This window comes from Oryctolagus cuniculus, chromosome 1, assembly GCF_964237555.1.
Source record: "Oryctolagus cuniculus chromosome 1, mOryCun1.1, whole genome shotgun sequence".
NCBI classification, from domain to species: Eukaryota; Metazoa; Chordata; class Mammalia; order Lagomorpha; family Leporidae; genus Oryctolagus; species Oryctolagus cuniculus.
The window spans coordinates 81,416,498-81,432,590 of NC_091432.1; the positions used below are offsets into that span (position 1 = coordinate 81,416,498).

General features: G+C 36.9%; 1 protein-coding gene across 5 annotated transcripts in view; it reads left to right on the forward strand.

Annotated features, from left to right (window-relative positions):
* The window catches only part of NAALAD2 (N-acetylated alpha-linked acidic dipeptidase 2), a 113,951-nt gene that overhangs the window by 87,814 nt on the left and 10,044 nt on the right, over positions 1-16,093 (forward strand). For 4 of the 5 annotated variants that reach the window (XM_017344083.3, XM_070076667.1, XM_070076660.1 and 1 more), the window contains one exon: positions 14,146-14,283. The exons of the other annotated variant lie outside the window; for it this stretch is intronic. The gene's annotated coding sequence lies outside the window, so the exon portion shown is untranslated. The remainder of the gene's footprint in view (positions 1-14,145; positions 14,284-16,093) is intronic. 5 annotated transcript variants of the gene reach the window in all.

The window sequence follows — 16,093 nt, forward strand, 5'->3', positions numbered from 1 at the left end:
TTTCTATTTATTTGTGTCTTTTTAAAGACATTCCTTCAGGGATGGGCATTGTGACATCATGGGTTAAGCATCCTATGTGGGTGCTGTTTGTGTCCAAGCTCCTCCACTTTTGAATCAACTCCTTTCTAATGTGCCTGGAAAAGCAGTGGAAGATGGCTGAAGTCTTTGGAATCCCGTAGGTTCCTGGCTTCATCCTGGCCCAGCTCCATCTGTTATGGCTATTAGGGGAGTGAACCAGCAGATAGAAAATTGCTCGCTTGCTGGCTCTCTCTCTCTTTCTCTTTCCTTCTCTCTCTCTGTTACTCTGCCTTTCAAATAGATAAGTAAAATCTTAAAAAAAAACAAAAACAAAAACTTCTTTTGTCAGTGTTTTACAGCATTCAGTGTACATGTCTTTCATCTTACCAGTTAATTCCTAAATAGTTACTGTGGCTACTCTAAGTGGAATCGTTTCTTAGTTTTATTTATTTATTTATTTTTGTTCACTCCCCAGTTGGCTGCAATGGCCAGAGCTGCGCTGATCCGAAGCCAGGAGCCAGGAGCTTCTTCCAGGTCTCCCATGCAGGTGCAGGGGCCCAAGGACTTGGTCCATCTTCTACTGCTTTCCCAGGCCATAGCATAGAGCTGGATTGGAAGTGGAGCAGCTGGGTCTTGAACTGGTGCCTATATGGGATGCTGGCGCTTCAGGCCAAGGCGTTAACCTGCTGTGCCACAGCACTGCCCCCTCATAGTTTTACTTTTGTATAGTTTGTTATTAGTGCATAGAAACACCACAGGTTGGGATGTTGGTTTTGTCTCCTGATGATTTAGTATATTTATATTTATTCCAAATATTTTTGTGAAATATTTAGGGTTTTCTATGTATATGATGATGTCATTTACAAACATAGGTTATTTTACCATCCCCTTTTAATTTAGGTGCTTTTTATTTGATTTTCTTCACTGAACATTCTTGCTAGACTTCCAGGACTATGCTGAACATCAGTGGTGACCATTGGCATTCTTGCCTTATTCTAGATCTTAGAGGGAAAGCTTTTAGGTTTTCTTCAATGATTATGATGTTAGATGTGGGTTTTATATATTGACCTTCATTGTGTTGAGATAACTTCCTTCTTTATCTCTTTTGTTGAAAGGTTTCTTTTATTATGGAATGAATGTTGGATGCTGTGAAATGTTTTTTCTACATTGAGATGATTGTGTTGTTTTTCCTTACATTCTGTTAAGGTAGTCTATCTCACTGATTTATTTGCATATGCTAGGTTATTGTATTCTAGTGGCTAAGGTAAGTTCTATTCAATTGTGATATGTGATCTTCTTTAACTCATTTGCTAATAAATTATTGAGGATTTTCACATTGTTGTTCATCAGAGATATTGTTCTTTTCTTGTGTTGCCCTTTAATGGCTTTGAAATATAGTGATGGTGGCCTCATAAAGCGAGTTTAGGAATGTTCTTTTTCATTCTGTTTTTCTGGGAGAGCTTGAAAAAGATTATTACTAGTTTTTCTTTGATAGAAAATTTGTTGGAAACCTTTTAGTCCTTAGCTTTTTCTTATTGGAAGGTTTTTGCTTATTGGTTCAGTCTTCTCAGATTTAATTTGTCAGTTTAGGCTTTCTATTACTTCTTAACACAGCCTTGTTAGGTTGTGTGTCTCTAGGAGTTTATCAGTTTCTTCTAGCTTATCAAATTTTTGGCATATAATTATTTTAATAGTTAATTATGATCCCTTTTATTTCTGAACTATTTCATTTCTTTCATTTATGATTTTTTCCCATGAAACCTTTTACTTAAAGAATACAAACTTCATACATTTCATAATTGAAAGTTCATGAACATAGTGATTCTTTCCACCATACCTGCCCTCCCACCCACTCTCCCACCCCTCTTCCACCTCCCACTCCCATTATTATTTTTTACTAAGATCTATTTTCAGTTAACTTTATACTCATATAATTAACTCTGTGTTAAGTGAAGAGATCAACAAATAGCAGGGAAAAAACCTATTCCTAAATATTCGAGACAAGGGCTATTCAAAGTCATTGCTTCTCAGTGTCGATTTCACTTCTACAGATTGCCTTTTAGGTGCTCTATTAGTTATCACAGGTCAGGGAGAACATATGGTATTTGTCCCTTTGGGACTGGATTATTTCACTGAGAACAATGATTTCCAGTCTCATCCATTTTATTGTAAATAGCCAGATTTCATTTTTTTTTATTGATGATAAATTCTCTCAATTTCTGTTTGTTATGGAAAGTTTTTATTTTACCTTCATTCATAAATGAGAGCTTTATAGGATACAGTATTCTACGTTGACAGTTTTTTTCTCTTAAGACTTGGATTGTATCTTATCTTTACTAGCCTTTAGGGTTTCTGATGAGAAGCCTATATGAGTCTACTTAGAGTTCCTTGGAAAGTAATCTGGCATTTCTTTTGTGTACATTTTAGAATTTTTTCTTCATGGTTTACTGTGGAGAGTTTTGCAATGTGTTGCAGTACAGATCTTTTCTGGTCATGTCTATTAGGAGTTCTATGTGCTTCCTGCACTTGCATGTCCCTTTTCCTCCAAATTAGGGGAGTTTCTGTTATTATTTCACTAAAAAGGCTTTCTTATCCATTTTCTTTCCATGCCTTCAGGATCTCCTAAGACCTGTATGTTGGGTCATTTGATAGTATCCCATAGATATCCAATTGTGTTTTTTAGTTTTCTGATTTCTTCTTGGTCTGATTATAAAATTTCCAGTGGTTTGTCTTCTAACTCAGATATTCTTTGTTCTGCTTCACCAATTCTATTGTTAAGGCTTTCCACCATATATTTTTTTTGAGAGATTTTATTTATTTGAAAGAGTTGCAGAGAGAGGTAGAGCCAAAGAGAGAGAGAGAGAAAGAGAATGGGAGGTCTTCCATCTGCTGGTTCACTCCCCAAATACCACAACAACCAGAGCTGAGCTCTGAGTCTCCCACATGGGTGCAGGGCCCCAAGGACCAGGGCCATCCTCTGCTGCTCTCCCAGGCCACAGCAGAGTGCTGGATTGGAAGTGGAGCAGCTGGTACTTGAACCAGCACCCATATGGAATGCTGCAGGCCGTGGCCTTAACCCGCTGCACAATAGCGCAGGCCCCCTTCACCATATTTTTTAAGTTTGTTGTTTTTAATTTTTCTTCATTTCCAGGATTTCATTTTAAGGTTTCTTCATTTCCAGGATTTCATTCTCTTTAAGGTCTCAATTTCATGAGAGAAATTTTCTTTCATATGATGTATGGATTTTATTAGATCATGGATTTGTTTCTGATTATTTCTAAGTAATCCTATGATCACTTTTTTGAATTCATTTCTGGCATTGTTTCAGTCTCTTCATCTTCATATTCTAGTATTGAAGTGTTATCTTTTGTCTTTTGTTGTCTTCCTTATGCTTGTTACTTGAATTGCTGCATTTTTTATTCAGCATTTGTGGAGAGTCCTGTCCTCCCCCCACCCCATGATGGCTTTTGTCTTTGGACTATGCCTTTGTGGCTTAGTGGAGTGTCCATTTTTTCAGTGAATCCCTAGAGGCATGTGATGGGTGTGGCCAGGGAGCTCTGATCAGTGTTTAAGGTATAGGGATTGTCCAAGGTCACACCCAGGTTGGGTGTGGTAAATCTCCTTTTTTTAAATCAGCAGGGAAATTTGTTCTGCTTTGTTTATGTAATTTCACTCTCACCTCCTCTCCACAAAAGAGAGTAGTGCATGGGCTCTAGTCCCAGTGGGTACAATATTTGTCTGCGCTGCTACAAGAACTGCACAAACGATATGTGCAGTACTTGTTGTAACCATGGATTCCTCAGCAATAACCCTGACCAGGGAATCAGGGGACTCAGAGCATGTGGAGCTTCCCAAAGTGATTGCCCAAAGTCCCAGGCACATCCTGAGTCTTCCCATGCAGCCACAGTGTTTTCAGAGTCCCAGCACATGAGCTTCCAACTGCCACAGTCACCCAGTCCCTTGTTGGTTCTCTCAGCCAGACTTAGTCATCTCTGCTCAGCTAGTTGCTGGGTGCGTGGACATGATCTAGCACAACTGTTACATAAGTCCAAAATGGTGCCTGCTCTGTCTTGGCTTATTACTGGATGCTGGTGCAGGGTGGTCGGGGACAGAGAACTGTGCCCCTCATTTTTACTCTCCTCTAGTTTAGCAGGTACACTGTCCCCCCACAACTGCATTCCCACTGGACTCTTCCTGCAGCTTTATTGCCAGTGGGTTGGGTTGCTGCAGTCTGGTCTCATCTTACTTTCTAGAGCTGGTGCTGAGGTTCTCAGCTGCTGGGATCCTGAGTTGTGCATGTCCACACCCTCCATGTAGGTCCACAGTGTCCCTCTAATTTGCACGGAATTTCCTCTGCTGTTTTCTTCCTAACTCTTCCCTGAGATCGCACTTGCTCCACTTTTTTAAAAACTCTCTTCATCTAGACTAGAGCATTAAGCTCCCTTCCTATTCCACACTCATTTATGATTTTATAGTTGAAGACTTTTTTCTTAATCTACCTAGAAATTTATCTATTTTGTTTATTTTTTAAAATAGTTCTCAGGGCCAGTGCTGTAGCATAGTGGTAAAGCCACCACCTGCAGTGTTGGCATCCTATATGGGATGCTGCACTTCCAATCCAGCTCTCTGCTATGGCCAGTGAAAGCAGAAGAAGATGGCCCAAGTTCTTGCACCCCTGTACCCATGTGGGAGACCCAGAAGAAGCTCCTGGCTCCTGGCTTCAGATTGGCCCAGCTCTGGCCGTTGTGGCCATTTGGGGAGTGAACCAGTGGATGGAAGATCTCTCTCTCTCTCTCTCTCTCTCTCTGCCTCTGCCTCTGTCTCTTTCTCTCTGTGACTCTGCCTTTCAAATAAATAAATAAATCTTTAAAAATATATATGTATATATTTCCAAGTATGTGTTAAAAAGTTCTGAGTTTCATAGTTTTTCTATTTTTGTATTTTTTAATTTCATTTATTTTTGCTCTAATCTACTTTCCTTGACTACCTCTGGATTTAGCTTATTTGTTTTCGTTCTTTGAATTATAAAATTATCTTTTGATTTTTTCTACTTTTATTTATTTGTTTATTTCAATTGGGGGAACAGAGAGGGAGAGAGAGAGATTGATCCTTAATCTTTAGGTTCATTCTCTAACTGCTTGCAAAAGCTGACTAGGCCAGGCTGAAGCTAGCAGCGCAGAATTCAACCAGATCTTCTTAGTGGGTGGCAAGGACCCAACCACTTGAGCCATCACTTGCTACTTCCCAGGGTGTACATTAGCAGGAAGCTGGATCATAAGCAGAGCCAGGACACAAACCGAGACTTTGATATGGAATTTGGGCAATGTAACCACCACTCTAATGTGAGCATTTAATGGAAAAAACATTCCCCTTATTTCTGTTTTTACTGCATCCTATAAATTTATGTAAATTGCATTTTCATTTTTGCTTGTCTAGATTTATTTTAAAAATTCCCTTTAATTTATCTTTTATCTAGTGGTTGTTAAAGAGTGATTTTTTTTAATGTCCATGTATTTGTGAATTTTCTAGTTGTTTTGTTATTAATTAGGTTTATTTCATTGCGTTATAAGAAGATACATGGTTTGATTTCAGTTTTCTTATGTTTGTTAAGACATTTTCTTGACCTATCCAGGAAAATGTTCTGTGTGTGCTCAAGAAGAATTTATATTCTGTTCTTGTTCCTGGCAAAGTAATACATATGTTTCTTAGGTCCATTTTATCTGTAGTTTTAAGTTACTTGAAACCTCATCACAATTCTACTGAGATTTTTTTTATTATTTATTTATTTTTATTTAATAAATATAAATGTACAAAGTACAACTTTTGAATTGTTGCGGCTTTTTGCTGCATAACCTCCCTGCCACCCGCAACCTTGTCATCTCCTACTCTGCTGGGATGTTTTGTACATTATTGAAAGTGGTACATACAGTCTTCTTTTATTATTGTATTGTTGTCCACTTTTCCCTTCCAATCTGCCTCTCTTTGTTTTGCATTTTAGGTTCTCTAATATTGTATGCATATATATTTATAATTGTTGGGCCTTTCTATTGAATTGAGGTTTTTTTTTTTTACCATTGTATAATTACCTTATTTGTTACTAGTGACATTTTCTTACTTGAGGCCCATTTTGTCTATTTTGGCACTCTGAAATCCTTTTGTTACCATTTACATGGTCTCTACTTTCATCCATTTTCTTTCAGTCCATGTATGTACTTACATCTAAAGTGAGTCTCTTATAGATAGCATACTGCTGGATTTTGTTTTGTTTTGCTTAAGAATCCATATGGCCACTCTGTTTCTTTGGATAGAGAATTTAATTCATTTACATTTAAAGTGATTATTGTTAGGTAAGGACTTGCTATTTTCATTTCTTTTCTAGTTGTTTTCTGTTTATCTTGCAGTTCCTATTATCCTCTCATTATTTTCTTTTGTTTTTTGATGATTACTTTAGAGTGATTTGGTCTGGTTCCTTTCACTTTTTCTTTTGTATGTCTATTATCATTTTTCCTTTGTGGTTACCATAAGACTTGTACACATCTGCTTGTAACTATAACACTATATTTTAAGTTAGTAACAGCTTAAGTTCAATCGCATACAAAATGACATTTTTACTCAATATTCCACACTGTTTTGAAGTCAGAGTTTATTTTAATGTATTATAAATATGTTACCAATTTTTTGTGGTTACAGTTAAGACTTTTATATTAGGATTATGGAGAGTTTGTGTGACACCATTATAGTATTGTATTATTCTGTGTTTGCCTGTATGTTTATCTTTTATGGAGGTATATACTTCTATCTGGTTTCACATTGTTGTTAAATATGTTTTTGATTCCTCTGGAAGAATTTCCTTAAACTTTTTTGTAAGGAAAGTGTAGTGGTGACAAACTTTGTCAGTTTTTGTTTGTCTGGGAAGGCAATTTTCTCCTCTTCACTTTTTTTTTTTTTTGGACAGGCAGAGTGGACAGTGAGAGAGAGACAGAGAGAAAGGTCTTCCTTTGCCATTGGTTCACCCTCCAATGGCAGCTGCGGCAGGAGCATCGCCCTGATCCGAAGCCAGGAGCCAGGTGCTTCTCCTGGTCTCCCATGCGGGTGCAGGGCCCAAGGACTTGGGCCATCCTCCACTGCACTTCCGGGCCATAGCAGAGAGCTAGTCCCGACCGGGACTAGAACCCAGTGTGCCGGCGCCGCAAGGCGGAGGATTAGCCTATTGAGCCACAGCGCCGGCCTTCTTCTCTTCACTTTTAAAGGTTAACTTTACAGGATTTAGCATTACTGGTTGGAGATTTTTTTTCTTTAAGTACTTTCAATGTCATCTCACCCTTTCTTAGCTTGCATAATTTTTTGTTGAGAAATCTGCTTATAAAGTTTCCCTTTTATGTAATGTCATTTTTTTCTTGCTACTTTCAAAATTCTTTCTTTATATTTGACTTCTGACAGTTGAATTATAATCTCTCAGTGTAGACCTTTTTATAGTCAACCAATTTGAGGGCACTAGAGTATCTTAAGTCCTGATGTTTATTTCTCTCCAGAAATTTGGAAAGTTTTCAGTTATAATCATATTTTTTATTTTGAATTTTTGAATTTTGAGTTTTTTTTTTTTTTAATTTTGAGGTAGAAAAAGAAAGAGAGATGGGGAGAGAAGAGAGAAAGGAAGACAGGGAGGGGTAGAATAAGATGGGTGGGGGGAGAGAGGAAGAAATTGTTGGATCACTTCCTAAATGCCCAGAATCTGGGAATTCAGTTTCCCTCATGGGTGGCAAGGATCCAACTACTTAAGCCATCACATGCTGCCTCCCAGGGTTCACATTATTAAGAAGCTGGAATCAGGAGCAGAACTGAAATTGAACCCAGACTCTTCCATATGGGATGTATGTACCCTAGTCAATGTGTCAACCACTGTACCAAAGGCCCACAGTGTTATTTCTTTAAACAGGTTTTGGCCTGTTACTTTCTCTCTTCTTCTTGAACTTCTATTACACTTTGGTTAATTTGATAATACCCTATAAACTCCGTGGCATTCTTCATTTTTTGTCCTCTGACTGAAAAATTTCAAGTGAACTGTCTTTGAGTTTGCTATTTTTTCCTGTGCTTGATCAAGTCTGCTGTTGAATATCTAATGAGTTTTTAAAATTCAGTCATTGTATTTTTCAGCTCTGGAATTTTTGTTTAGTTTTTGTTTCTGTTTGCTATCTCTGTTGAATTGTAATTTGATTTTTGTATCATTTTCCAAATTTAATTAAATTATTTATCTGCATCTCTTTTAGCATCCTGAACCTCCTTAAAATGATTACTTATATTTTAAAGCAATTCATGAATCTCCATTTCATTAAGTTTGGTAGCTGGAAGTTCATTGTGTTTTTTTGATATTGTCATGTTTCCCTTATTATTCATGATCTTTGTAGCCTTGTACAGGTGTCTGCACATCTGAAGGAGCAGTTAATCCTTTCAGATTTTATGAACTGGCTTTCATAAAGAACTTCACTTGAAGGACGGTGGGAGGTAAGGAGCTGTGAAGCTGTTGAGAAGGGTGTATACTATAGCACACTATGGTAGCATGTATAGTGGCACAAGGGCCTGTGGGCAGAAGTATGCAGTGTTATGCTATAAGTACACACATGGTGATGGCTGATTATGTACATGTTTGTTGGTGAAAGCCAGAGGCAGTGATGGCAAGTATGTGGCAGGGCAGGCTAGTGGCAAGTCTGTGTAAAATGGTAGGGGCTGGCTGTAGCCATGCACACCTAAAAGGCTGTGGACAGTAAGAGGAGTTGGAGTTAATTATAAACCTAGATGTGGCAGCAGAGCTAGTGGTGATTACATGAGGCTGCAGGGATTGGAGCAGTAGACACGTGTATTAATGTACAGTGGTTTGCTGTGAGTGTACAGGCTAAGAGGGGGCAACCACAGTCAGGACTGGCTTCATGTGCACCATGCTACTTTGAGAGTTGGGAATGGTTTTGTATGTGTGAGTAGTGGAGATCTGGCAGCAGTGGTCATGTCCAGGTGCATATATGGTGATGAGGACTGGTAATTGGGGTTGGCAGTGGGTATGTGCATCATACTTTATGTGGGACTGCCAGTAAAGTTGGGGTTGGTGTTAGGACTTTGTGTGGTGATTGGTTGGGTCCTAGGGCAGGAGGCCATAGTGCTGGTTGGACAAGTCTGGTAGAGAAGTTGCGGAAGTGAGGGATAGCATCTCAGGCAGCTGAGTTCAACAAACATGAAAAACTGTAGGGCTGTTGGTGGTGAAAGATAGTCATGGCAGGTGTGTCGGTTGTTGGATTTTTATCAGTGACAACTGCTGTGTTATAGCAGGCCTTTGGCTTTTTGATAGTGAATTCTTGTGGGAGTTCCAATGGTGAACACTGTGGTGGAATCACAGTGGCTGCAATGGTTATTGAAATTCTCAACAGGAATTTCAGGCTGCTGAGTGACACCTGTTGTATGAATGACACTTAAAGATCCCAATTTTTTTGATCCTAGCAGTCTCCAGATATCATGACTATGCTTGTTTTCTCAGCCATCTGGGTGGGATGAAACCAAAGTTATCTTTTAGGCAGTGCTGTGAAAGGCTTGGGAATCTGGTCACTTACCTTGCCCTCCTGTTCGCTTACTAGAGGGAATTTATTGGGTCAAGATATCTCTCTTGGTGCTGAGCTGTCTGGGTATGGATGCTTAGGGCTAGTATAATTCAGGAAAAATCAAACTCTTCTTGCCTGTTCTGTTAGGTTAATTCATTCATTCATACACATTCTCAATCTTTCTCTGTTTCTGTTCTACTGTGTTGTTGTGGGAAGAAACTAGGCTCTTCTACTTTTTCATCTTGCTCACATCTTTATTCTTTTTGTTAAGAACAAAATGTAAAGAATGTTTTAAAAAATAAGGGAATTAAAAGATAAGTTTATTTTGGTGCAAAAAATTTGAAATCAATCTTTTCAGTTTTTTCATAATTTGCATTTTCCATTACTTTTTGAAGACTTACTCATATGCATAGATTCCAAATATTTTTGAGCCAAAATAATCTTATCTTTTAATTCTACTTTTTGAAAAATATTTTGAAGTACCCTCATATGTTAGATTTTATCTGATGTTAAGGAAATGTTTATATAGTTTTTGTTTTGGTTTAAGTTTCCAATGGTAATGCTAAAATCTTATTAAATTGCTTATATATATTACTTTTTTTCAAAAAATAATGAAGTTAGAAAACATAATAAAAGTAGTTGTATATAAAATAATAATAATATAAACAATGAAAAGAGGTGAGATTTGGAGTAACAAGATCTAATACTGAATACAACTGGATTATCTTGGGTGCATACTCTGACTTTGCTTCTCTGGTCTACATGCTTTCTAACCATATGAGATGCCAGCATTGCAAGTGCAGGCTTAGCCCATTATGCCACTGTACCAATCCACTGATCTGTTTTTTAACAGCTAATGGATATTTCAGAATTTGACCCAAAAGTCATTTCCCTGTTTTTCTTTTCTCTCTCTCTCTCTCTTTTTTTTTTTTTTTTTTTTGGACAGGCAGAGTTAGTGAGAGAGAGAGAGAGAGAGAGAGGTCTTCCTTTTTCTGTTGGTTCACCTCCCCAAATGGCCACTATGGCTGGTGCGCTGAATCGAAGCCAAGAGCCAGGTGCTTCCTCCTGGTCTCCCATGTGGGTGCAGGGGCCCAAGCACTTGGGCCATCCTCCACTGCCTTCCTGGGCCACAGCAGAGCTGGACTGGAAGAGGAGCAACCAGGACAGAATCCTGCACCCCAACTGGGACTAGAACCCCGGGTGCCGGCACCACAGGCGAAGGATTAGCCAAGTGAGCCGTGGCGCCAGCCTTTTTCCTTGTTTTTCATTACATAAAGTATTTTCATAAGAATTGTTGTGAAAATGATTTTTTAAAAGACATTTTTATTTATCTGAAAGGAAGAATTATAGAGAGAAGGAGAGAGATAGACACAAAGATTGAGATCTTCCATCCACTGGTTTCACTCCCCAAAGGGCCTCAATGGCTGGGGCTGGACCAGGCCAAAGTGAGGAGCTTCTTCTTTTGTGACTTGCTCATGGATGCAGGGACCTAAACACTTAGTTTTTTTTTTTTTTTTTTTTTTTTTTTTTTTTTTTTTTGCTGCTTTCTCATTTGCATTAGCAAGGAGTTGAATTGGAAGTGGAGCAGCCAGGACTGGAACTGGTATCCAAATTAGATGCTGATGTTCCAGGTGGTGGCTTAACCTACTATGCCACAATGCTGGCCCCATAAAACTGATTATTTTTGTGAAAATATTTGGGGGGAAATAAAATATTTAGAGGAATACATGAAAGTATGCCAGGTATGTTGATCAATTTTTTTTCTACACAGTTATCTGTTGAAATTTCTCCATTTTCATTTTTTTTTGATTTGAGATATACACAGTAATAGAGAGCTTGTATACACTCGCTAAATGCCTCTGATAGGGATGGACATATGCTGGAATCAGGAGCCTAGAATACAATCCATCTCTCTTTTGTATGTGGCAGAAACACAGTTATCTGAACCATCACCACTGACTCCCAGGCTCCGCATTAGCAGGAAGCTGAAATCAGGACCTGGAACCTGAACTTGAACTAAGGCAGTCAGATGTGTAGTACAGGTATTTTGATCTCTAGGCTAAATACCTACTCCTTTCCTTTTAAATTCTGCTATTTTCATCAATCTATTTTTTTCTTATAAAACTTTAAGATTTGACTCATTGATCATTTTTGGTTTTTATAAAACAAAATATGTTACATATAATACATGTTATAATAACATTTTTATAGCCATATTGGGAATTTTATTTAGTAATCCTATTTCTATCAAATCTAATATACTTGTATAAAATTTTATAAATCATAATATTACATATGAACTTTTATGTATTTACAAATATATTTTTCTTGCTTATTTTTACTAATATTAATCAAAACTTTAATCATGAGCATTTATATTTATCTCTTAGCTGATCTTATAAAAATATAGAACAACTGACCTCAGTCAGATTGAGCTAATGTACAAAACTGTTACATTGTACAGATAACTCAATTTTTTATTCTTTCAATTAGTTTGCCCTACCTATGTTTGTCAATCCCATCTTTTATTTCTTAGTATATTTATAATATATACCTTTGGTTTTTCAAACCCTGCAAAATAGCCAGCTGAATAATATCATTTAAGTACAATACTTAAAGACATATATTTAGGCAGTTATCTATGGTTCTACATAATATATGCTTAGATTTTTCTCTATTTCTTTAAATAGCTGAATTAATATAAATTATTTTATTGGAAATATTAGTAATAAAATATCCATTAGTCATGAGATAACCGGATGAGAAATTCATAAAAACAAATGTAAAACATTTAAAGGGTTGAATAGATGTGATATAAGAAAATAAATTTTAAATAAATATAGTTTTAGGAAAAATGGTCCAATACTGAAACCATGCTATAAAATATCCTCCCATGAGAAGACTGAAAACATTAGTTATTCAAAACCAGCCTGGAAAGAGCATTAAAATATGCCCTTGAGAGTCATTTTATATAGTGATCGAGTTGACTTGCAGCTAATAGGCCTTTACCATATCTACTTTATATAACTTAAGTAAAATGGCAACTTTTACATAGTATTTGCCATCAGAAAGTAGAAATTAAAAAAATAATGTAACTAGTCCAGGTACTATTATTCTTCTAATAAAATACAGTCACATTTTACTAACCTATCAAATAATAGAAGCAATGAGGACTTTCAAAGAATTTTGAAAATAAAACGTGTTATGAAGTGTTGTCAGGTTCTATTAGATGTTTTTATCACACATACTACTTCCCTGTGAAAATAATTCTGTAAAATGAAAAGTGGGGAAAAAGGGGGCTAATATAATGAAAAGGCAAAAAAGAAAAGGCAGAAAGCATCTGCTAAGCACTTTAAAGGATATCTGACTTTCATAGGAACAATTCAAGGAATATTTAGTAATATTAAAGAAATCCAGATGTTTGCATTTCACATGTGGTAAAGAAGTAAAAATCCCAGATTTTGTGAATACTGTTAGCATTGTAATTTTTTTGCATTTTTTAAAAGACTTTGTTTATTTGAGAGGTAGAGTTACATACAGTGAGAGGGAGAGACAGAAAGAAAGATCTTTTGCTGGTTTACTCCCCATATGGCCACAACAAAGCTGAGCCAGTCCGAAGCCAGGAGCCAGGAATTTCTTCCTGGTCTTCCACATGAGTGCAGGGGCCCAAGTACATGGGCCATTTTCTACTGCTTTCGCAGGCCATAGCAGAGAGCTGGATTGGAAGAGAAGCAGCCGGGACTAGAACCAGCACCCATATGGGATGCTGGTGCTGCAGGGGGAGGATTAATTTACTGTGCTGCAGCGCTGGCCCCAAGAATTGTAATTTCTCATATCTCATGTAATGATATTTCATTGGTCGAACTTCTGAATATCTGTTATGGAACATTTCAGTTTATTTTCCTTATTTAAAATAATATGTCTGAAAGATAACAATGTAAACTACCATTTCAAAAATTAAGAGTAGTTCAATCAACGTATATTTCCATAACATTATGTTATTCTATATTTCTTTAAAAAATAAAGTACACGGCACTTTAAAAGCCAAATAAAATGTCTGTGTCCATGTTTGTGATTCATTTGAACCATCTAAATGTGATTTCCTAAATGTTAATATTTGCTGAGAATATGAGATCATTCCATTCTCTTCATTCATTATTATATATAACATCAAGAACACTTTAATGGGACCAGCATTAGGGCACAACATGTTAATCCACTACTTGGGACACCCACATTTTCTTTGTCTCTATCTATATCAGATAAATAAATGTAAATAAATAATCCTAAAAATAAAACAGTTTAGTGTTTTCACTCTTTCAGGTTCTTTATATTTATCCTCACAAAATTGAAGGTGGGTACATTATTATCCTGATTATTTTAGAATGAAATGAGATATTAAGGAGTCAATTATCTTTTCTGAGTTAACAGTAACTAGTAGCTTCCCAATATGTAATTAAAATCCAGATTCTGAATTCAGAGCTCACGTTTTGAATTTTGAAATATGAAAGCATTTTATTTATTTATTTTATTTATTTTTTAGGCACAGTGACAAAAAGAGAGGGAAAGACAGATCTTTTATGCACCAGATGACTCATCCACAACAGCCAGCACTGGGCCAGGCTGAAGCCAGGAGCCAGGAACTCCATCCTGATCTTCCATAAGAGTAACAGGGACCCAGGTACTTGGACCATCATCTTCTTCCTCCATAGAACATTAGCAGGAAGCTGTATCAGAAGTGGAAGTGGGATTTGACCCCAGGCACTCCAGTGTGTGATGAGGATGTCCCAAGCAATAACATAACCACTGCAACAAAATGTCCATGACTGATCAAAGTATTTTCAATATGCTTATTGTATTTTGGATTTATATAAGTAACACAACAGAGTACTAGTATATTTTGCAGCTATTCATATAATTAATTTGAAGATAATTTCAGGTGGAAATTGATAGGTTTTATCAGTAAATGTAGCCAATGTTTAGCATTTGTTTATTTATTTTTTGTTAGGTAGAGTTACAGTGAGAGAGAGAGAGACAGAGAGAAAGATCTTCCTTCCATTGGTTCACTCCCCAAATGGCTGCCATGGCTGGCACTGCACCAATCCAAAGCCGGGGGCCAGGTGCTTCTTCCTGGTCTCCCATGAGGGTGCAGGGGCCCCAGCACTTGGGCCATCCTCCACTGCCCTCCTGGGCCACAGCAGAGAGCTAGATTGGAAGAGGAGCAACCGGGACTAGAACCCGGTGTCCATATGGTTGCCAGCACCGCAGACAGAGGATTAGCCATGTGAGCCACAGCGCTGGCCCCTTAGCTTTTATTTTTAAGTGCCTAGTACAGTTTCATTGTATAATACTGTGGATACATAATATATTCATGCTGAATAAATTACATATTAAAATTTATCAGAGACAATTGGTCACAGCAAAGAAAGATATGCAGTATTTGAAAGCTCCTGTTTAGCAGATTAAAAAATAAATTTTTAATTTGGGGTGATTAAAGATTCACATGTCACTACAAAAAATAATAGCTGTAATAGTAACAATAATTCTGATAATCCTTTACCTGGGTTTTCCCAAGAGTAACATCTTGTAAAAATATAGTATAAATATCATAATAAAGTTGACATTGATGAAATCCATTCATACTCAGATTTTTTCATTTCACATACAGAAATCAACAAATAAGAAATGCTAGTGAGGATGTGGGTAAAAGTTACCTTAATCTACTATTTTGTGGGCATGTAAACAAGTACAGCCACTGTGGAAGACAGTATGGAGATACCTCAGAAATCTGAATATAGACCTATCATATGATCCAGACATCATCCCACACCTGGGAGTTTATCCAATGGAAAAGAAATCAGAATATGAAAGAGTTATATGTACCCCCATGTTCACTGCAGCACAATTAACAATAGTTAAGATATGGAATTAATGCAGATGTCCATCAACTATTAACTGGATAAAGAAATTTTGGTTATACACTATGGAATACTACTCAGCTGTAAAATAAAAATGAAATCATATCTTTGGCAATAAGGTGATTGCAACTGGAAACTATTATACTTAGTAAAGTAAGCCAATCCCCAAAATACAGATATCGTATTATCCCTGATTCAAGATATCTAGTAGAGTGCCTAAAATGCAATGTATTGGGGTGGAATGGACATTTTGAGATTTGATGATTGTTTACAGCCCTTGTCTCTTCAAGGAACATTTTTTTTTTCGTCAAACTATTTATTGAACTGTTTTACTAGTGTAAGGTTAACTTTACAATCATTAAGTAAAGTGAAAATAGACCTTTGTAAAAATTAAGAGTGGGAATGGGACAGGGAGGAGAAAGAAGCTTTGGGGCATGGGCAGGGTGGGGGGAGTGTTGCTCTCTTTCTTAATCTGTATATATGAAATACATGAAACTTGTACAAATTAAATAAAATTTAAAAAGGAGAATTGTAACTCATGATATAGAGGTTTCTCAATACCAGATGCAATTT